Source organism: Balaenoptera acutorostrata, chromosome 4, assembly GCF_949987535.1.
Source record: "Balaenoptera acutorostrata chromosome 4, mBalAcu1.1, whole genome shotgun sequence".
Taxonomy (NCBI): domain Eukaryota; kingdom Metazoa; phylum Chordata; class Mammalia; order Artiodactyla; family Balaenopteridae; genus Balaenoptera; species Balaenoptera acutorostrata.
Genome location: NC_080067.1, coordinates 12,974,416 through 12,997,070, shown reverse-complemented (window position 1 = coordinate 12,997,070; position 22,655 = coordinate 12,974,416). Strand labels below are relative to the sequence as shown.

General features: G+C 42.1%; 1 protein-coding gene and 1 long non-coding RNA gene across 6 annotated transcripts in view; one reads left to right on the top strand and one right to left on the bottom strand.

Moving 5' to 3' along the window:
- Window positions 1–22,655, bottom strand: part of NEK11 (NIMA related kinase 11) — a 289,042-nt gene that overhangs the window by 233,506 nt on the left and 32,881 nt on the right.
- Window positions 1,784–17,604, top strand: LOC103000295 (uncharacterized). 5 transcript variants are annotated; one of them, XR_009008179.1, is made up of 6 exons: window positions 1,784–1,927; window positions 2,512–2,875; window positions 5,977–6,481; window positions 7,219–7,269; window positions 9,935–10,141; window positions 11,102–13,040. It is a non-coding gene; the product is annotated as an uncharacterized LOC103000295 (long non-coding RNA). The 5 variants fall into 5 exon arrangements; XR_003623589.2 differs by lacking the exons at window positions 2,512–2,875; window positions 5,977–6,481 and having other exon boundaries at window positions 11,102–11,174; window positions 12,792–13,040; XR_451187.2 differs by lacking the exons at window positions 2,512–2,875; window positions 5,977–6,481; window positions 11,102–13,040 and adding an exon at window positions 17,516–17,604.

The window sequence follows — 22,655 nt, the reverse complement described above, 5'->3', positions numbered from 1 at the left end:
GCTATATTTGCATTACCTGAATAGGCTACGAAAGTTAATAAGCAGGTGACTTTTCAAAAAAAGAAAACTGCTTGAGAATTTCAATATCTATATATCCTTCTTTAGAGTAACTCATGCACAGACACACACACAACCACAGTATACATTATGGAATGAAGAATGAAAATGTTACAGGGAGGGGTATTTCTTAAAATATCTAAAAACCTGGCAGGTTCACAAAACACTCCTTCCTTCCTTCCACCCCCCGCATCCCCGCCCCCGCCATTTATCTATCCCAATTTTTAATCAGAAAAAAGCATTTGAGCTATATATAACTACATTTTAAAAGATAATGTATCGGGCTTCCCTGGTGGCGCAGTGGTTGAGAATCTGCCTGCCAATGCAGGGGACACGGGTTCGAGCCCTGGTCTGGGAAGATCCCACATGCCACGGAGCAACTAGGCCCGTGAGCCACAACTACTGAGCCTGCGCGTCTGGAGCCTGTGCTCCGCAACAAGAGAGGCCGTGACAGTGAGAGGCCTGCGCACCGTGATGAAGGGTGGCCTTTGCTCTCCGCAACTGGAGAAAGCCCTCGCACAGCAACGAAGACCCAACACAGCCAAAAATAAATAAATAAATAAAATTTTTAAAATAAATAAATAAATAAATAAATAAATAAAAGATAATGTATCGAGCCATGTTCTGCTCTAGAGGACTCTCTTAGTTTGGGGTCCCCAGGAAGCAAACCCTGAGACAGGATTTTAGGCAGGTAATCAACTTGGGCAGTAAGAAGAGGGGTAGGAAAGTGAGGTGAAGGGAGAGGAGCCATTCAAGGGCCTGTTATCAAGCCAGTTACCATTGTGGGCAACTGGGGCTTAACTGTGGAGGAAAGGAACCCTAGGGGCAGGCATAGAACACACCTCTGGGCTCCTCTGCCCGAAGGGCGGGGACCGACTCCCTCATCCACTGACTCAGGCTGCTCCTGGGTGTATCAACTCCCCCGCTCTCCGCCCCACTGGAGCACAGAGGCCCTGACAGCCAGGGAGGCCTCAGGCAGAACTGCCCCTGCCGCAGGTGGAGGCTGGGTCCATGTACAGGAAATGCTAATTGGCCAGGGGACATGGGTGGGGCCCCAACACCGTCTGCCACAGGGATGAAAATAAAGGCAACTTTTCTCCACTTTAAATTCTGCTCTATTTTACCTTTACTCCTGAAGATAGGTAGGATATAGTGATTCTGAGACACAGTGTCTGTAACACTGAATAATGAAACTGCAAATCAGTTATAACCTATAGATAAATTCCATCTCCTATGCTTCTCGAGACTTCGTTTACAAACACATTAGCAACATATGGGAGTATTATGTACAGATAATAAGCAAAAATAACTAATAATAATAATACAGATAAAAAACGAAGAACAAAGAACTGTAGAAGTATTTCAGACATTTTTGTTAGGCAAATATGCTATTCCTGGCTCCTGTTTAGATTATATTTTCATTTGTGGTAACAAGTTCCATGCAGTGTTTCAATGCTGGTACCATAACAAATTAGGCAAGTTGCCTTTTATTTTTAAGGAACAGAAAAGAGTAAACAGAAATTTCAGGAGTAGGAGTTTTGAAGGTAAATATTGCCTGAATAAAAAGTATCTAATAATCATGTGAATTCGATGACTCTTCCCATCTGTATAAACTTAAAAAACAGAAATGGCTTGAACACAGGTCTCAAGGCTGGAAATAGCGCTGGCACTCAGTGGAAGTTCTCCACAGGGAATCTCTGGTGTCAGTGCAAGAACAGAACTGGCTTCAGGACAGACCCCAACCAGCCCTTTCCCAGAAGGGCTCCCTGGAGGTGACAGAGAAAACACAAAGTGTCTAACTGCTCTGCTGTGCAAAGCTCTCCTCCCAGGGCTTGACAGAGACTCCACAGCCGAGCCCAGGAATCCATGAGTGAGTGTGAATGGGTCGGGGGGTGGGGGGGAGGGTAACAGAGGGCAGCCTGGGTATCTGTGCCCTCACGGCCAGGCAGCCATCTCCTCCCTGTGTCTAAGTCACAGCCTCTACCAAAGCTGCTGGGACTGTCTCCTGAGAGCTCACTGAGAACAAACTGCCCTTCCCTCTCCTTTCAGCCAAAAAAATGAGTGGGTTGCCTTCACGGTGAGCAGCTTCCTGGAGCTCCTTTCCACAGCCTTGGAAAGTTCTCTTTACCGCCAGGGATGTAACGGAGCCAACTCCAGTTCCCCTGACAACCAGTGAGGGCTCTTCCCCACCCCCCCCCTTCTCCCACACACCTCCAGACCAGTGGTCAGGCAGTTCTGTCTTTCTTGTTTATACAGACGAGCACAGTCATTAAATATTGTGGCTTAATTATTTTAAGAGAGGGTGGCTGTCTCCCCCTCTCCCCAGCCCCTGGGGTGAATCATAACTGATCTAAGCCCACCATGTAATCCTAGTCCCCTTGCCAGTGATCAGTCTAGACATGTGGTGTAATTCTGGCCTGGGACATGCGGGGAGGTCTCATGATGGTTTTCTAGGAAAGATGCTCCTCACTGATAAAAAAGAGAAGCATAGGAGGAGAGTCCCCTTCCTCCGTCTCTGCAATGCTATCATTCGCCTGTGACTCCTTTGACCTCGGCAGCCAGCTGGCGTCCTGAAGGAACTGTCCTGAGATGACAGGCTGGGTGACGGGAAGGCACCAAGGCCCCTGACGACTTCATCACGGGGATCTGCTCTCCCTCTGGACTTTTTGTTAGGGAGATGAGTCTTTCTTATTGTCTAAGCCATCTTGGTGGCCAAAGATATCCTGATACCAACACTTTGCTACAAGAAGAAAGAGGAGGCTTTTAAAGAAGAGATTAGAAGCAGAGGTGGAGGACGTGGTGAACACTCCACACATTGGTACGTGCTTCAGGCTGTGAAAACCCAAAGGAAGGGAGTTAGGTTTAGCTGTGCAGTACATAAAGATTAGAACAGAGATAAGCCCCTTGAGAACAGGGGCTATGTCTTATTTCCTTAGAAAGTGCTAAGTCTCCTATTTTAAACTGGAAAAGATAACTTGGTTCTTTTCTACTTGGACGTTGATACGAATCTTCAAAAAATTATGACAAAGTAAACTACAGTGAACTATACAAAAATGGATTTATAGTGAGAAAAAACTATTTGAATAAAGGACTAGAAATTATGTGTTGTTAGTGAATCTGGAAACTAAGATAACATGGGATTTCTTTAAATAATTTGAAAACAATTTTATTCGTTGATTCAAAATTCTCATGTGGCAAAAATTTCAGCAGTTATCAAAAAGTATCAGGATTCAGAAAGATTAAAATTCCACCGCTGTTCCCTTCCTTCCCTTGGGTAGAGATATTAGAGTTGTGATAGCAAACAGGAGGTTTCTAAAATGAGGGACAATGAGGAAAAGAGGGAAGTAAAGGGCACAGATAATACAGCAATCAAAAATAAGATAAAATATACAAATAAAAAAATACTTCCCACCCCTTCTCCCTCCTCCAGTCAGTAACTCTTCTTGCCTGTTCACTTGATACCAGCCCCCGTACGCCAGCTGTTGTAGTGTACTATTGTACTTTTCAAGGTACTGTACTGTAAGATTAAAAATGTTTTCTTTAAAAAAAAAAAGCTGGATGAAAATGACCAAGAAAAAAAGAATTTCTAAAATATTTGGTCTCTCTCCTCTCCTGCTCCTCCCCAATTAAGAAAACATACTTTAATAAATAATAATAAATATACGTTTTTCTATAATTCTCTGGAGATAGAAAAAATTGCTAATATAAGGAATTACTTTGTTTTACATAGTCTGAAGCCTCAAACTTAAGAAATTAAGGATGACGTCATTAGGTGTTAGAGGCACAAGGGTGATCATTATAGTTTTTAGAAGGTAAAACAAAGTTCCAAGAACTGGAGGTGATGTTTATTCACATGGCGGCATTGTGAGAAGCCTCCATCCAAGAGAAGTCTCTCTTGACCCCTCAGGGGTAGGACAGGGGCCCCTCCTTCAGGCTCCCATTGCCCCCTGTGATGTCTATTCACATAGGAGGTCCCGTACTGGCCTGCAGGCCCCCAGAGCCAGCTCACAGTCCATTCACTGTGGGATTCCCAGCAACTGGCAGTGTGTCTGAGTGGAACCAAGCTTGCACACTCATCACCGTTCAAAACTCAGCTCATTCATTACCTTCACCATAGGAAATCTGACAATTATGTCTTTTCGTATTTATTTCTTGATCTCCATCCCCAGACTGAGAACAATTACATTTTGTTCCTTTCTGTATCCTCGGTGTCTAGCACAAGTCTTAGCACATAGTGGATGCACCATCAACGTTTATTGACTATTACATGATCAAAATTAACACCCCACCAAGCACTGTTGTACAGGTGGTGAGAGACACAATCCCTATGTGTGATTCTTCCCCTTATGGAAGCACATCAGCCTACATGCTGGGCATCCATCAGAAAATGAAAGTTTATAAAAACTGCTTCCTAAAATCCTTGCTGGAATGGCCCTTATCTGGAAGCGACTTACCCATGGGAGCTGACAGTAACACTTGCATAGACAGAGAAAAATGGCAAAAAGATATTTCATCCTGGAAAATGGTTCTTCTCAGAGGTTTCCTAACATCTCAGAGATGATAACTCCCACTGGATGACCTGGCCCAAGAGAAGCACAAAGCTGCCCAGTTTCTGATCCTGTCCCCTCACTCAACCTCTTTCCCAATCTTGGGATGGATTTTATGTATTTATAGAATTTTAAAGCTAGACAAGATCCTCAAGAGTAGATCCATCAAAGCAGCCCAACCTATTAAGGTCCTGAGGATTGAGTAAATTTTTTTGGCTGTCATTTTTTAAAAATTTTTATTGGAGTATAGCTGATTTACAATGTTGTTAGTTTCAGTTGTACAGTAAAGTGAATCAGTTATACATATACATCTATCCACTCTTTTTTAGATTCTTTTCCCATATAGGTCATTACAGAGTATTGAGCAGAGTTCCCTGTGCTAGACAGTAGGCCCTTATTAGCTACCTAATTTATATATAGTACTGTGTACATGTCAATCTCAATCTCCCAATATATCCCTCCCCCACTTACCCCCTGTAACCATAAGTTTGTATTCTACATCTGTAACTCTATTTCTGTTTTGTAGATAACTTCATTTGTACCATTTTTTTTAGATTCCACATATAAACGATATCATATGGTATTTGTCTTTCTCTGACTTACCTCACTCAGTATGACAATCTCTAGGTCCATCCATGTTGCTGCAAATGGCATTATTTCATTCTCTTTTATGGTTGAGTAATATTCCACTGTATATATGTACCACATCTTCTTATCCACTCCTCTGTCGATGGACATTTGGATTGCTTCCATGTCTTAGCTATTGTAAATACTGCTGCCATGAACATTGGGGTGCATGTTTCGAATTATGGTTTTTTCCGGATATATGCCCAAGAGTGGGATTGCCAGATCTATGGTAGTTCTATATTTAGTTTTTTAAGGAACCTCCCTACTGTTCTCCATAATGATTGAACCAATTTACATTCTCACCAACAGTGTAGGAGGGTTCCCTTTTCTCCACACCCTTTCCAGCATTTATTGTTTATAGATTTTTTTTGATGATGGCCATTCTGACCAGTGTGAGGTGATACCCCATTGTAGTTTTGATTTGCATTTCTCTAATAATTAGTGATGTTGAGCATCTTTTCATGTGCTTTCTGGCCATCTGTATGTCTTCTTTGGTGAAATGTCTATTTAGATCTTCCACCCATTTTTTGATTGGGTTGTTTGTTTTTTTGATATTGAGATAGCTGCATGAGCTGTTTGAATATTTTTGAGATTAATCTCGTGTCAGTCGCTTTGTTTGCAAATATTTCCTCTCATTCTGTAGGGTGTCTTTTCATTTTGTTTATGGTTTCCTTTGCTGTGCAAAAGCTTTTAAGTTTAATTAGGCCCCATTTGTTTATTTTTGTTTTTATTTTCATTACTCTAGGAGGTGGATCAAAAAATATATTGCTGCGATTTATGTCAGAGAGTGTCCTGCCTATGTTTTCTTCTAAGAGTTTTATAGTGTCCAGGACTGACTAATGTATCCAAGGTCATAGAGAAGTTACAGCAGAACCGCCATTCACCTCTTGAAGGAGGAAACAGACCACAACTCCAAAGAACAGAATTCCGTCTCCAAGTTTAACAGTTTCCCCTCTTTCATTTGTGTATAGGATCTGCAGTGTCTAGCAGCTAAGACAGCCCAAAACTTTCTCATTTTTCAAAGAACAAAAACACCCATCACCTGCTCTACTCATCCCCTCCTTAGCATCAAAGAAGAGAAAACGAAATGACTAGAATAACGGTCTTGCTCCTGATGACGCACGGGTGAAGCTATGTCTGTTTTTATTAATTACCATTTGAGTGTTATGGAAAATCTTACCAATAATCAAGAGTATGTGCCAGTTACAGAGTCCCAGATTTGGAGGTTTGGAATGAGACCACACAGAAGGGTAAGACAATGTTTCCCAGGACTTACCTTTCCTAGCATTAGATTACATTTCTGAGGTTGTCCTGGGTACCACAACCCTGCAGGTGTGACTGTGTGTGTGTGAGGGCCAGTTTTCAAAAAGCTCAATTGTGTAAAACTCACTTGATTCAAAATTGTTCAACAATGCAGTAACATGCCTTGAGAACAAAAATATCAATAAGATTCAATGCAATCAATCACTCATTCACTCTGTCACACTTTGAAAGGTACTGAGCTTAGAGCAAACAAAGATCCTGTTTGTGTCAGCAAGGAAGTTAAGGAGCATGACAATGTCAGTAGGGATGTGAAAGAATAATTTACCATAGATAATAGGTTAGCTCTTGTTATGACTGTTCTATGCTCCAAATTTACAATTACTGTTAGATTAATATTCAAAATGCAAAATTCTGATACATAATTCATGTCAGGTTTTTATTTTGAACATTACAGAAAAAAACCTAGAATTGCGGATTGCAATGAGATAATCAGATGTGATGCAAAGTCTATCATGAAATCAAGACGGGAACAAATTGAGTTTTAAGAAGCAACAAAAACTGATTAGCTCCATTTCCCTGACTAGGTAAAGCCAACAAAGGATAAACCCTGTGTGAAGTAAAATTAAATTAAGATCCAGGCAAGAAGAAAGTTGGTGCTCCAAAAATAAAACAAAAAAACAATCTAGGGTTTCAGTGAAATAAAGTCTCCTGATCTTATCTATAGCAGGTGCTGGTTGGCCTCAAGTTAACATGAAGACAGCCAAAATGGAAAAAGGTTTGTATTTCCAGATTTCAGTCTCTATTTCATCATCACAGTAATTATAACATAGGGATTTGAGCTACAACTCTCTCTTTAACTATAGCACAAAGCAGTTGTTACTGTATTTAATTTTGAGATAGAAAGGGAGGAAAACGAAGCTCTGGATTAGCATACTCCCAATAGAGGGTTTAAGCAACTGATTCTGGGTCTCATATTTTAGCTGACTTGTGCTGAGGCTGAAAATAATCTGTTTTTATGACCAGAAAGCCAGGGCTTAACCTACTGACAGAGCTCAAATTAGAATCTACTAGTAGGAAGGATCCAGTTTCCCTAAATGACAGCTTATGGGTTTAGTCAATGATTTGTCACACACGAAAAAGTCACAGTGGGCTGTGTAAGGGGAGGAAGGGATGGGGGACACGGGGCTGGCCTGCCTCCTATCACACAAGGCTTCACTTCCCAGAGTCAGGAGGCTGAGGGGAGCCTGGCTAAGCCAAGTGCTCTGGAAACGTCACGGCTGCTGCTTCTCACAGCGGTGACTGTGCCGGGCTGTCCCATTTGCCCAAGGAGTCCGCAGGAGCTCGGCAGGGAGGCCAGCTCCTCAGGAAACCACGCTGAGCAAAGGACACTGCAAAAGAGTCTTGAGCACGGTTTTCCGCCAGCACTGTTTCAGGAGAGTCTGGAACTTATTTGAGGATAAATCAAAGTGTTTTCATGTTCATATAATGAAAGGAAAAAGAACTGTTGGACTCATAAAGCGTGGTATCTGAGGAAGCCTCAAAGGAGGACACGGCATCTGAGAGCAGTCCTCAAATTGCGCTGTGCACACAAATCACAGGGATCTATCCCAATACCGTCCAGGGTGGGCCCAAGACACGTCTCTAACTAGGTCCCAGGCAGCGCCCTGAGCGGCTAAGTCCAGGGAGCACACTTTGAATAGCGAGCTTGGGAGTGGGGAGGGGTCAGAGGGCTGCTGGCGCTGCGAATGCTGAAGGGTCCCAGCGCTCTAGAGAGGCTGGGGGGTTGGAGGGGGCTTTGAAGAGCAGCCCAAGCGAGAGGGCCTGTGTGCCCCTCCCACTACAGGAAACATGAGAGCTCCTCCAGCAGCAAAGGTTTGGGACCCACTGCTGGCCCAGTCCCTCACTTTCCAGATGAGGCCACTAGAAGCCAGAGAGGCTGTGAGACTCGACCACATGTCCTCCTGAGACCATTCTGCAGCCAACACCCACAGGACCCAGAAACTCCAGTCAGGGTTAAAACACCGTAAGGAAAATCACCCTTACACTTTTGGCTCACGTCCTAAAAACTGTGGTTTGCGTAGGTTACCTCTTGTTCTGTTCCCAGAAGTGGTAAAGTACAGCTGCCCACTGACCCTCTGAACATGTCCTGCTACATAGTTTACTACTTGAATGGATTTGTACTCAGCCTCATTCCAGAGAGGATTTGACATAACTTATATAATAAAATAGAAAACTGAGACCAGCAAGGGTAGGTGGAAATAAGAACGAGGAAAAGAAGAACACAGATGTGCTGGTCAAAACTTGTTGCTACGGTTGAGCTTCAAATTCAATTCCCAACTTCTTGGAATGTATGATAATGATTATTACTATTACTATTGTTGCTGTCATTGGTGGTTATGTCGTAGATGTAAGTCTTGCCTATTACAAGGGGGGATCTCAATCTCTGGATCCTTTGTGACATAAAGCAGTTTTCACTCTAGTCACATAGCAGTGGAGGTGTCCCCAAGGAGACATCAGTAATTCTTTTAAATAGAACTCATTCAGAAACAGAATTCCAACTTACAACAACACTTTGATGTTGAACTTATGAGGAAAGCTTCTCAACTCTTACCTCAATTCTAGTCTCTAAACTTGGTACCTGTGTACAGAGCACCTGAGCTGTGCAAGACACTCTCCTTGTCCAAGGCACAGCCTCTGCCATGCAGGGTTTGCAATCCAGAGGGAGCGCAGAGACAAAGCATAACAAGCTATCAGAAAGTGTCATGTACCTTAAAGGGATGAAATGAATATCCTAAAAAGAGAACCAAAACCAAGATATGAGCCAATCCTGAGAAAACATCCAGCCACTAAAACAGTGACACTGGTGTTAACTGTGACAACAGCAGGTGCCGTATGAGGAGCAGTTACCTGGCACCACATCCACTGTGCTAAGAGATTGTTACAATCCTCATTTTTGAAATGAAGAGACTGAGATACAGACAGGCTAAGATCCTCTCTTAAAGGCACATAGTTGATTGAGTGACCACACCTGGTAATAATGAAACTGAGACCCCCCCCACTCCACTTCTGAACTCTGGGCCCCTCACCACCCTGGGATCCTGCCTTCTGAGTTTATGGAGTCAGAACCAGGTGAGCTGCATGCCAAGAACACAACTTGAAGATACATTCTCTGCACCAAGGTTGATAATCTGAATAATCAGGAAAAAAGGGAGAGGTGCTCTCCTACCTCTCCCTACCAAAAAAGTACTGTTCTGATTTTCAAGAAAAGTGTCTTTCAGAAATTGTAGAGCAGTAAGCCTGACACCAATCTCTGGTCAAGTCGAAGAACTGACAAACAGACGGCTTGTAAGCATTTAGAACATGAAGCAGTGGCCAGCAGAGGCTCATGTGGGCTTACAGAAAACAAGCCATACTATATTAACCTAATTCCTTTCTGTTAGAGGGTTATTTGATTGGAAGATCAGAGAGAAGCAATTAGTCATGGGATATCATGATTCCAGCCCATCTGATGAAGTCATGTTAACATCTGTCAATGAGAAGAGTCTTGTGACATCCTTTAACATGGATGCAGTCTCCATGTGGACCCATGGCCGGCTGAACAAGCAATCCAAACATCCTGGAGTCTTGGGTCTCAGGCCGTTTTGCAGGTACGCCCTCTTGTTATGCCCTCGGTTCCACCCCTAACGATATCTTCACCAACATTTTACTAATGACTAAGATGAAGATCCCAAAAGACATATTTACCAAGTTTGCAGAAGATGCAAAGCCAGGCAGCAGCATCAATAGACACAGGCTGAGTCAGTTTTCCAAAGTGATGAAAGAAGCTGAAATGTGATCTGGAAGCCACCCAGGTTGGACTTGCAAGGCTAAACCTGAAGTTCTCCAGTCACAGGTCGGAAAATCAAATCCACAAATCAAAGATGAGTGAAATGCGGCTGAAGAATAGACTATCTCATCTATAAACATTCTGATGGTAGTGTGTGGGGAGGAGAGTAGTTGCCCCCCAAAGTTCAATACGAGACTGTAATATGATGTGACCACTAAAAGAGGTCCTGAGACTCTAAGATCATTTTGCAATGTATGAAATGTTTTAGCATCAATATACTTGGTTCCATCCAGCCCCTTGTGTTCAGGCCTGGGAACCTCATTTCAAGGGGTATATTGTCACCAAGGAATGACAATTATAATGTTCAGGGTTCTTAAAATCAGGTTACCCAAGGAATAGAGGAATGAGAGGGAACAGAGCTAATATATTTTGAGCAGTAACTTATGAGAATGTGCTAGGGATATTTCCTGTGTCATTAGTTTAATACTTATAACCATACAGAGTAGTTATTACTTTCCCCATTTTACAGATGAGAAAACTGAGAGTTTAGGTTGCTGTCCAAAGTATGTGGAGAGACTGAGATACAAACGGAGGGGAATCTGACTTTAAGGCCAAGGCTCTTTCCACTTCAGGATTAATGTAACCTCCAAGCAGCAGTTGAAACATTGATAATATTGAGAAATCAGAGTAAGATAACTACATCATACAGTCCCTGTATATGCCAGGGTTCCATGCTATTTCCTTTGCCTGGGACACCCTCTCTTTACCCTTTTTCTGCCAGATTCATATTCGTCCTGTAAGACTTGGCTCCTATGCGCCCTTCTGCAATGTCTTCTCCACCCTAGAAAAATAGGGTAAGTGCACCGGCATCTAGCAGGCCCTGCAAGGGGATGAAAGTGCCTATTTACAACCTGGTTGGCCTGCTTGGCCTGTAAGCTCTTTAAAGGCAATAGCCGTGTCCAATTTGGTTTTTATTTTTCCTTCCTAACAGCTTTATTGAGATATAAGTCAGGTACCATAAAATCTATTCTTTTGAAGTGTACAGTTCACTGGTTTTTAGTATACTCTCAGAGGTTTGAAACTATCACTGTGTAGTTTCAGAACACTTTCATCATCCCTCTTATGGGCTGAATTATGCCCCCCCACCAAAATTCACAAGTTGAAGTCCCAACTCCCTATACCTCAGAAGTTCTTTAAAGAGATGATCAAGCTAAAATGAGGCCATTAAGGTGGGGCCCTAATCCAATATGACCAGTGTCCTTATAAGGAGAGAGAAAGAGAGAGACACCAGGGGCATGCTACAGTAGCACGCAGAGGAAAGGCCACATGAAGACGATGAGGAGGCTGCCATCTACAAGCCAAGGAGGGAGGTCTAAGAAGAAACCAATCCCACTAGCACCTCGACCTTGGACTTCCAGCCTCTAGAACTGTGAGAGACACATTTCTATTGTTTAAGCCACCCAGTCTGTGATATATTGTTACAGCAGCCCTCGAAAACTAATTCAATCCCCAAAGAAACCCTTCACCCATTAGCAGTCACTCCCATCCCCACGCCCCATGGTTCCTGGCCACCACTGATCTGTGATTTCTGTCTATATGTATTTGCCTATTCTGGACATTTCATATACATGGAATCATACGACATGTGGTATTTTGTGACTGGCTTCTTTCACTAATGTTTTCAAGGTTCATCCATGTTGTTTTGGTACTTCATTCCTTTTTATGGCTGAATAGTTTTCCATTGTATTGATAGACCACATTTTGTTTACCCATTTGTCAGTTGATGGATATTTAGATTACTTCCACTTTTCGGCTATTACGAATAATGCTGCTATAAACATTTGTGTACTAGTTTTGGTGTGGAGATATGTTTTTCTTTTGGAAAACATATTCTAGGAGTAGAATTGCTGGGTCATGTGGTAATTCTATGTTTAACATTTTGAGGAGCGGGCAGATTGGTTTGCAAAGTGGTTGCACCATTTTACATTCCCATCAGCAGTGTATGAGGTTTACAACTTCTCCACATCCTCATGGACACTTTTATTCTAGCCATCCTAGTGGATATGAAGTTATCTCTCATTGTGGTTTTGATTTGCATATCTTTGATGGCTAATGATGTCAAGTATTTTTTCATATGCTTTATTGGCCATTTGTGTATCTTCTTTGGAAAAATGTATATTCCTATTTGTTTTTACTCCAGCCCCTGGTCCAAACTGGGCATACAGTGGGGGCTTAATAAATAGAAGTCACAAACCACTTACAGCAGAATCACCCAGGGCTCCTAGGTCCCAACTGAGACCTACTGGGTCAAACTTTCTGGCCTCAGAATCCACATGTAAACAACATCCTGGGGAGGTTTCCACCACACACTGAAGTTTGATAACTACTACCTTAACTGAACTAAAGATTCTTTAAATATCTGAAGAGCTGTGATGTATTCAGAGGTAAACATGAGATCTATGCTGTTCTAGACTGCAGGTGTGGGGCTGGTGGACAACAGTCACAGGCAGGAGGACGTCACCTCATCACGTGGTATCGACTGAGCTTGGCATTTGGCTGGTCTATTTGCTATGAAAGTTGCAGAAGGGAGTCGCAATTGGCTGAGATGTAGAACAGCGTGTGGTCCTTGTAGGGAAAGTACCAGGTAGATTCCATTAATTTTAAAATATTCTGCCTTATGATAACATATCCTGGTATTTGCTGTATCTAAAATGGACTAAGTCTCTACTAAAGAAGAATCTATATGTTTTTCCTCCCTCTGGATGTTTTTTTTACATCTTGCTTTTCTCTGATTCCCCCAGGCCCACACAAGCTATCTCACTCTAGAGACCATAATACATGTGTACTTATCTTCCTGTTGTCTGCCAGGTTTCTTGGTTCCAAGCAACAAAATAAGACTTGGCTGAGTGAAGCCCAGAAGGAATTTATTACAAACTTAGTGGGTGGGTCACAGAGTCACCAGGAATTTCAGAAGGACCAGAACAGGGACAACCTCCCTGCTGACATCACCAGCCCCGGGAACTCCATCTTGCTGCCACTGCCACCACCAGAGTCGCCTTCCTGGGCCCCTGATTCTTGATGTCATCGGTGCCTAGTCCCAAGTCCAGGGCATCAGGTTGTAGAGCACACAATACTCAATTGATGGATGACTGAGTTGATAATGCGTGAATTTAATGGGCACTGGGAACACTGGCTGCCATGGGACATGTAAAAAAACCTCAAGGGCCCAATTCATGTCTTCCAGGAGCTTAGATTTTAGGTGAAGAGCTGCAATGTACAAAAATTGTTGTTAGGAAATAATTACAAGGTTCTCCATAACTATGGAGCACAATTTAAGGTGACAGAACATGTGTGCAGCAGTGTAACTGCAGTGCTGTGGGGTAATCTGTACATCGCTGTATAACCAAGGAATAGATGGTACCTGGCAGCTCGCCATCAGTCTTGGGGCACTCTGGTCACCAAAAAGGACATTTTGTAACCTTGTGATCTGAACCAGAAAACCTCCCAGGTTAAAGGCTAAAATGCCTTTGCACACTCTCTCCTAGGAGTGTGGGGAGGGGAGGTGGACTGGTCATGTTGAGGAATAATGACTAATACAGTTCAGACAGAGAGAGAGGGTCTAGTTGACAGAATGCCTTGAACATGAGGCTTAATTTAAATTTTGTCTGACAGGAGGGATTCAAGAGCTGTAAGATCTTTAGCAAGAGAGTGACATTATAAAAACAGCATTTTGAAAAAATGGTTATCTTTGAGCTTGAGGAAAGAGTAGAGTTGCCCACCAGCCAGGAAGCTACTACAGATGTAAAATTACAAAGGCTTATAGTAAGGTGACAGTGGAGAATAAAGGTAAATTTAGAAGATTCTTAAGAACTGGCAGGTGACTGGCCATGTGGTGGGCAGAGAAGGCAGTCACATGTGATGCTATTTACCAGTCTTCAGAATTGGGAGTGGTAACTACCAGAAAAAATAAAAGGATGCTTTCCATTTCATTTGCTAAATTTCAGACATTGCCTAGATATTCAAATGGAGATTTCCTTTAGACCCTAGAAATATGAAACTGCATAACAGGTGAAGGAGCAAAGCTAGAGGTGTAGGCTTTAGGGCCATTTGCTCTCAGGTAACAGGGAAAACAAGGAAAGTAAATGGAGCGAATGTGAAACACCACCTACGCTTAATCTATCATCCTTCACCCCAGAGAACACTGTACCAGATAAACTTCAGCTTAGTTAATCATCAGAAGTCTAGATAAATTGCCTCAATGAGGAATGCAATGAAAGCCAGTTAACAAGTATAAGACAAAGCATATTTTCTCACATTAGAAAGTGGCCTCCCAGGCCTTTATGTCTAAGATTTCATGTGAGGTTAAAGATACCTTCAAACAAGATGACTTCACCCTTGCTAATTATCTTTAGACCCCTGGAACCAAAATAGTAACTATTTTGAAGCTATTAAATTATGCCATGGGGACTGTCATATGGGGGAGACTCTATTTGCTGCTCCTCCCCACATGGCAATCTCCATGCTATCCTGTGCTCAGGGCTGGCTTCCTGGGCATAGGGCCTGTGCAGGCACACAGGGCCCGAAGACTGCAAGGGCCCTACACTTGGCTTAATGCTCTGTTATCACAGGCTTGAAATTCTTAATAATTTTTTAACAAGGGGCTCTGCATTTTCATTTTGTACTGGGCCCCACAAAGTTTGCAGCCAGTCCCACCTATAATATTCAAACATAAAAGCTATTTATAATTGACTCATGTTAAACTAACCAACCTCATTCTTGGTCACTGGATCAATTTTGCCTTTACACATTTGATAAAGTGAGGCAGGGCTCAAATCTGTCAATTCCCTATGTGTCCGTCGCTGTTGTGAATGTTCTTAACATGGAAGGGCTGTGAGACCATGGTCACAGATGAGGAAGTCAGCAAGCCATAGGAACATCTACAGGAACTGTAACATCTTTATCTGCCGATGCAAATCAGGTACTCGGAGCAACGCTACCACCAGTGGGCTCACTTAAAAATTGACTTTCTAAAGTCTGTAGAAAAGGTCAATCAAACAGGAATCAACTATGTGCACACTTTGATACAAGTGCTATTAAACACATATACCTCATACCATGTGGATAGATCTTAAGTTGGTTCAGGTCCTAAAGCGACTATATGGAAGGGTTAAATGCACATTGACAGAGCTCCCATGAATGATGAGACTCTGATGGGATTTTTATTACACTTCAAAATCAGGTTTTATTTCTTGTGGGTTGCACTTCTAAAATTCTAACTTATGTCAGAGAAATATGACTATTAAGTTAGAATAGTTTTACCCTAACTCTTTAAGAATGTAGGTAAAAAGCAAAATTAATGTATATAATAAAATTTCCTCTTGTATATGAATCTCCAGCTTCAGAAAAAGTACCTTGAAATAAAACTGAAGCAATTCATAGTAGTTTCAATGAGGTAAAATCTATTTTCCTGAGGACCAAGAATAATAATGCTTCTCCTTAAAATAATCTGAAAATGTATTTTTAGTGTTAAGGGTTCTCCTGAACAAGAGATCAGTAATACCTTGTAGTTTACCTAGAATGTTTTTAAAAAACTTTTTATTTGAAGCATCCTCATTGAACTACTGAAAATTCAAATGAAATGATATTGTTGAAGTACTTTGTTTTTTTGAAAAGAAAAAGTAACACTATAATTAATGGGAAACAATATAGAAAGACAAATTTCTGTGATTTTCGGGATCAACTCTGATCAATTTTATATCCATAGAAAGTTAAGACAAAAGAAAATCAAACACTTCATCCTTAATCAATTACAGAGTTTGTTTTCAAAATGTAATGGTTAAATCCTCAGTTACAATATTCTCGGCTCTCTAGCGCACCCTAGAGCTATGCCCATCTCCTCTCCTCAGTGACCTCAGCTGTAGTAAGGGAACTGTGATGGAGGCTTCGGGACATTAGGAGATGAGTCCATGTGTTTCATTTACACAGAATACAACAACAAGCAATATCCAGATATTATATCAGCAGCTTTCAGCCCTCAGCCTGAAGAGGAGATTCTTCATTGTCTAAAAAGCCATGACCCAGAGGCTGGTTTGGCTTTCCCTGAGACTGGGGGCCGAGGACAGAAGGAGGTGCCCACCTGCAGAAGGCATCAGCTCTGACGCCCTTGGCTATCCTTTTTCAGGGCAGAGATGGGGGCCCACGTCTGGAAGCACAGCAGCGAGGTCAGCACCATGGACAGCACACTGGCCAGCGTTCCCCACCGCGAGGGGCTTCGCTCAGAGGGAGCATCAAATGCTGCATGCTTTTCTCACTGCAGGGCACAGCCCATCTTCCGGGAGGGAGACACCCATATCTCAGGGTGACACTTAAAAATAACAAACAGTAGTCACTGAGCATTAGACTCATGTGCTCCCCAAGAGAAACCATTAATGCAAGTGTCTGGAGACTTTCAGGCCCCACATGGAGGACTTCCTGAGGGCCTCCATCACTGTCCCCGATCATGGGAAAACACACGGCATGCTGGCTGTTGCTGGAGGCACCGCATGAAGCTGAATGCCCCTCTGAAAACACTCACCTCCTAACATACCCCCTCCCTACCCAAGGGCGGGGGGGTGGGCTGTCTCTTTTGAGATCTCTCCCAACCCAACACCACAGCACCATTCATCCATGTGAAATCTCTTCAGCAGAGAAGGACACACAACAAGGCAGAGACGGTGCAAACCAGCCAGAGATTTCATAGACATCTTCACTGAACCTCAAGGCAGTGAAATGAGGTTAAAGCCCTTCAGAGGAAAACTCAAGGGCCATTTACCCCACCCACAGTCATCTTTCTTCCCCTGTAACATGGCTCCAACCTCCAGAAAAAGGAACTGAATAACACGGTCTCTCTGCACTATTGCCCAGACTTAGAAACACAAACATATTCAAAAATGTTGTACACCTCTGCTACTGGGAAAACAAGAGCTTTGGTGACAGGTTTTGCTCCAAAATTCCTTCTGATGGTCTTTTATCTTGGCTTTTTTTTTTTTTTTGTCAGTCACTATTGATTACCATTCTAATACCAAACATAATATGAACCATGGACGAGCACACCCAGCACTCCCATCCTCTTTCCCCATTTTACTCTTTCTATAGCACTTAATCACATTCCAGTGCATTATATAACTTGATTTATCCTCTCTCTCTCTCTCCTTAGCTCCACCAGAATGCACCCCCCTGAGAACAGACTTTGCTGTGTTCACTGCTGTATCCCAGGCCTAGAACAGCACCTGACACAGTGAGCAACCCACCCACTCACATTGCGGGTTACTTAAGGTACACACCGCTTCCTAACGGCACTGAATGAATGACTCTGTGGCATCAAGCATTTGGCTAATGTAAACTGGATCACTGTACTTTTTCCTGTGGGACTCGGCGAGATATATCCTCGAATCAAGAGAGTGACTCCCCTCCTCACCCGGGAACAGCAGGGCATCACTGCCTTCCTGTCCCTGGGAGGGACACAGTCCAGGCGGTTAATGAAGACATCAGCCCTGCTCTGCTACATCTGGAAAAAGAGGCAAAGCCTTGAAGCGAGGAGGATGGAGGGACAACGTGGAAAGGCTGCCCAACTGCACCTCTGAAGGGTCATCAAACTGGTCCCACGTATCAGCAGACACCCGACAACCTAAGCTATAACCTTTCCCTAGGCCGTCTCAGCAATTCCGCACCTGTCAGGTGGGCCAGGTGCCCTTCCCTGGAAGAGCCTCTCTTCCCTGCAGCTCCTCTGGGTTTATCACTTGCATCAACGTTTCTCATCAAAGTGACCAAAATGGCCTTCTGCTCGGGACTGGAGATTCCTCAAGGGCTCTGAATGTTGACTCTTCACCAGAGCTCCAAGACAGATTGTACCCTCTCTGTCACACAGACACACTGACAGCTCTGAAAGATGTCCTCACCCAACTTTAAATGTATTTCCCACTTCTGGGCCACTCCAGCTATAACACACTAGGAGTTAGAATTTATAGTAATTCTATAATTATCTTGTGAGCAGTATAGTCACATTGCATTGCACTTTTGCATGTTAAATTTTTTGTGTTTAAATTTAAAACATACCCCATTTTTGTTGCCTTGTTTTACAAAGTCTCATATTTAATAGACCTCAAAAGAATGAAGTGGCCCAGATCTCTCTCAACCTCTAAGAGACCCTGATCCCTCCCACCTCATGGCCCTTCTAATAGAGCTATTTGCACTCAAATCCTATTTTCAGCCCAATACCAGTTCCTGGAGGACAGTGGCCATAGCGGCTTCATCTCCTTGATAGCCACCAGCTGGATGCTTGTTGGATGAAGCTGCTCTTGGCCATTCTCAAGGACAGTGGAGAGTGACGTTTAGTTAAATATATGGCTTTTTCTTTCGATATAGAGCATGCATACATCTTCGTGTACACCGAAACTAGGAAATGTCCACCTAATACACAGATGGCAAGAAAAAACAAACCTATTTCATTCCAGTTAAAACAGTCTGTGAAGATAAAAAGATTTTTCCAAATTTATTTCTCAGCGGACTTGTGCTTTTCCTATGAAGAAATTAAAAATACGTTAATGACCTATTCTTAGACTTTTATTCATTTAACCAGTGAAATTAAAATATTGGTAGATTGTAACCAAATGAAGATGACTTTATGGACCTGAGTTAATCCTGCCAGTAGGGATGTTGCCCCCTCGGGAGTTGGTCTGCATGTCACTTTAGCACCACCTGCTGGTCATGATGGTCAGTGTTAAAACAGTGACTTTCATTCCTACTCCTCTTACTGAATCTCTTGTAAATTTAAATACCACATATGCTTGTGACCAATAATTTCAACATGGTGGCACGGTGTCCAACATGGGTAGTAACTCCCAAGCCAGGCTCCTCAGAACACCAGTGCTAATCAGAGGGGCCTGGGGAAGGGAGTTCAGTGGCTGAACACAGTTGGGAAAAGCTCTTGAAGGGTCACAATTTAGCCAGCAGATTTCAGGCTCTGAAGAGTTCCTTAGCAAACAAACTGGTTTAATTTTGTGGAGCCAAGTGTTTTCCAAACTCATTTAATCATGGAACTCCTTTTTACACAGAACATCTATTAACATTTTCAGGTACTCTAGGGCTTAAGGTCAGAGGGCATTGAGGCTGTCCCAAAAAATCACAGCTGTAAATGTTTCACTGTATCGACTGCCTGCCTACCCACAAACTAGACAATTTTACAACATGATTTTTGCTTACAAATAACTTTCCAACAGATTTACACCCTTCACCTCCAAGACACACAGGATGGCAAAGTGACATTGTCATCACTATCACTTCACAGCCAAGTTATTTCAAAAAGTGAAAAGTCATCCCACCACGAGGCCTCAATAACAAGTTTCCAGCAGTGCTTCTCAAACTTTTCCAGCAAAACACCCCTAGTAGCAAAGAAGGAAAAACTCATACCCTGGAATAGGACTGCCAAAAGCAGAACATGTCTCTGAAATCTCAAGCTTTATTTTAAAAATTCATGCAAGAAATAGTGACATGTTTGTGAAAGGACAAATGTTCAGGGTTATTCACTGCAGCAGTATTTTTAATAACAAAAGATTAAAAGCAATCCAAATATATATCAACAGGAAAGTAGCAGCCATACAATAGAATGTACTATATAGTTGTTAAAACAAAGAATGGGAACATTCTCTTCATACTGACATGGAAAGCTCTCCCAGATATTTTGGCATATGAAAAAAACATGAAACAGAAGTGTGTAATACGCTAGTTTTTATCAGAAGGAGACAAAAATAAGAATCTATATTCCAGAGTCGCTTATAGATGCACAAAGCAACTCTGGAAGGATCCATGGGAAACAAACTGGTTACGTCTTGGGGAAGAGAATGGGAACTCAGAAAAAGGGGGACAAGGATGAGAGGAGACTTTTAACAGTACAGCTTTTTATATTTATTGAGCCATATAAATGTGTAACCTATTAAAATTATAGTAAAAATTCAAAAATTATGCAAATTTTTTATTCTACTCCATGACATATTCACACATGTCCTAAATTTTTTTAAATTACCCATATATTTTCACATTAGTAAAACTAAATGCATATTTAAACTCCTGCTTGGTGGGTCATCTGGGACACCATATGTATGGTCCAGTGTGAAAGGTATGGGTTCAGGTCATTAAATTTTGCGTAAATATTTAGGCTTCATTTCATTTGGAGAACCAACATCAACACAAAAAAATCTGGAAATGCTACTAAAAAATGCTTGCTCAACAGTTTGGGATTTTTATCTACAGGCTGGGGCTTTTAACCAGGGAAAGGTTAACCCCAGCGTCTTAGAACTCTTATGCTCAAAATCAGTACTAACTTACCTTTGGTAAGTAAGAAAGTGACACCACACTGAGATGGTGCCCAGAGTGTGAAGCTCACAGACTTCTGCCCATTCTTCAATGCCAGTGAGTCCAGGGGCAGCCAAACCCCAAAGGCAAACCTCTGCTTTACAGCCAAAGTAACTGGAATTTCAAACTCTCCAACTATTTTCAACACATTTTTAAAAGCTTGGTGATTATTTTTTAAATTAATCAGTCTGGCTTAAGTCAAACAATTTCCTATTATATTTCCTTAATAGAAAAAATAATTAGGCTTCTTTTGGTTACTTTCACAACACTTTTTTAAAAAATTTATTTATTTTTAATTTATTTATTTTTGTCTGTGTTGGGTCTTCGTTGCTGCGCGGGTTTTCTCTAGTTGCAGCGAGCAGGGGCTGTTCTTCATTGTGGTGCACGGGCTTCTCATTGTGGTGGCTTCTCTTGTTGCGGAGCACAGGCTCTAGGCGCGTGGGCTTCAGTAGTTGTGGCACACGGGCTTAGTTGCTCCGCAGCATGTGGGATCTTCCCAGACCAGGGCTCGAATCCATGTCCCCTGCACTGGCAGGCAGATTCTTAACCACTGCACCACCAGGGAAGACCCACACTTTTATTAAAATGCTTTTTATATAACATACGTGAAAAACATATGGCATTTCTTTATATGAAAGATATGGGCTAAAAAATAAATAAAACACAACTCAGATATAACTCTGATGCAACAAGCAAATGTAGCATGACTAATGTCAATAAAATGTACTATAGGTACCTAGTGCATTTTATCCCAGAAAGGATATTCTAAGGACAAGTTTTTCATCCTTGTTTACCTCCTAGGAGTGGTTTAATAAACCAACAGTGCTATAAATGTCTCCTAAATTCTCTCAAACTGAAATTTTATTTCTAGGTGTAAATAAGGCCAGAATTAAAAAGACAAACAGCGTGAAGAGATGAAGCAGTGCAGCACAACCAGCAGGGAGTCATCTGCTACTGCTTTCATCCACCCTGGTTCCATTTCAGAAGGCTGTTCTCTCTGGGATCCCTTCAGAGAAACAAATAGGCAGTGGGGACCATAAGGACTTAAAACTCTACTGCAATCTCCTGATGATCTGTTGGATATTCATGAGGTGCAGAATGATTCCACCTTTAGGTTTTATTTCAGCTGTAATAATGAGTTATGAATAATTGATCTCTAGGTAATAAATTATTCAGGTAGGCACACAGTTTCCAAGGAATCCTGGGGAGAGTCTAGCTAATGGCATAAGATGAGTCAGAGGCAGCTGCCGAGGGGACATCCCATAATCACCCCACACAGCAGAGGCAGGGTAGTCAGGGCCTCCCAGCAGGGGCTTTACAATGAGTGGGCCATATTAATGCCTTTTGAATTAGTATAAAGTGGAAGTCCCCACAGGGCACTCCACTGTCTCTCCAATGTATGAAACACTGAGCCCTGGATCGCTTCATTCATCAGACCAGGATATTTGTTATCAGCTGAGTACAACCTCTGCTGCTGAAACTAGTGCCGAACTGAAAAACTGTGTACGTGTGTGAACACACACACACATACATATATATACACTTGTGTGTTTATGTGTATATATACACATATACGTTTATGTGTATATATACACATATACATAGTTTTTGTGTTGATGTACATATATACAAAGACAAACATACACACAGGGAGTTTTTATGATTGTGCAGGGCTAGCAAAATAATGCTAAAATAAACTTTACCTGGAGGAAATTATCTACTGTTCTTGGTCTTCAAAACCTGTTGAATATACCTTACCCCTTCTGAGCTCAAAACTCAACCTCAAAGATAGTAAGGCTTACTTCAGGTTTGTGTCAAGTCCCATCCTTATCAAATATCCAAATGCTTTACTTCCTAAGTAATGTTAAACTGCCTTGCAAATAACATCTGTCACTGGACCTTCTTATAATTTTCATTTCTAAAACAATTCTAAAAATAACAGAAAT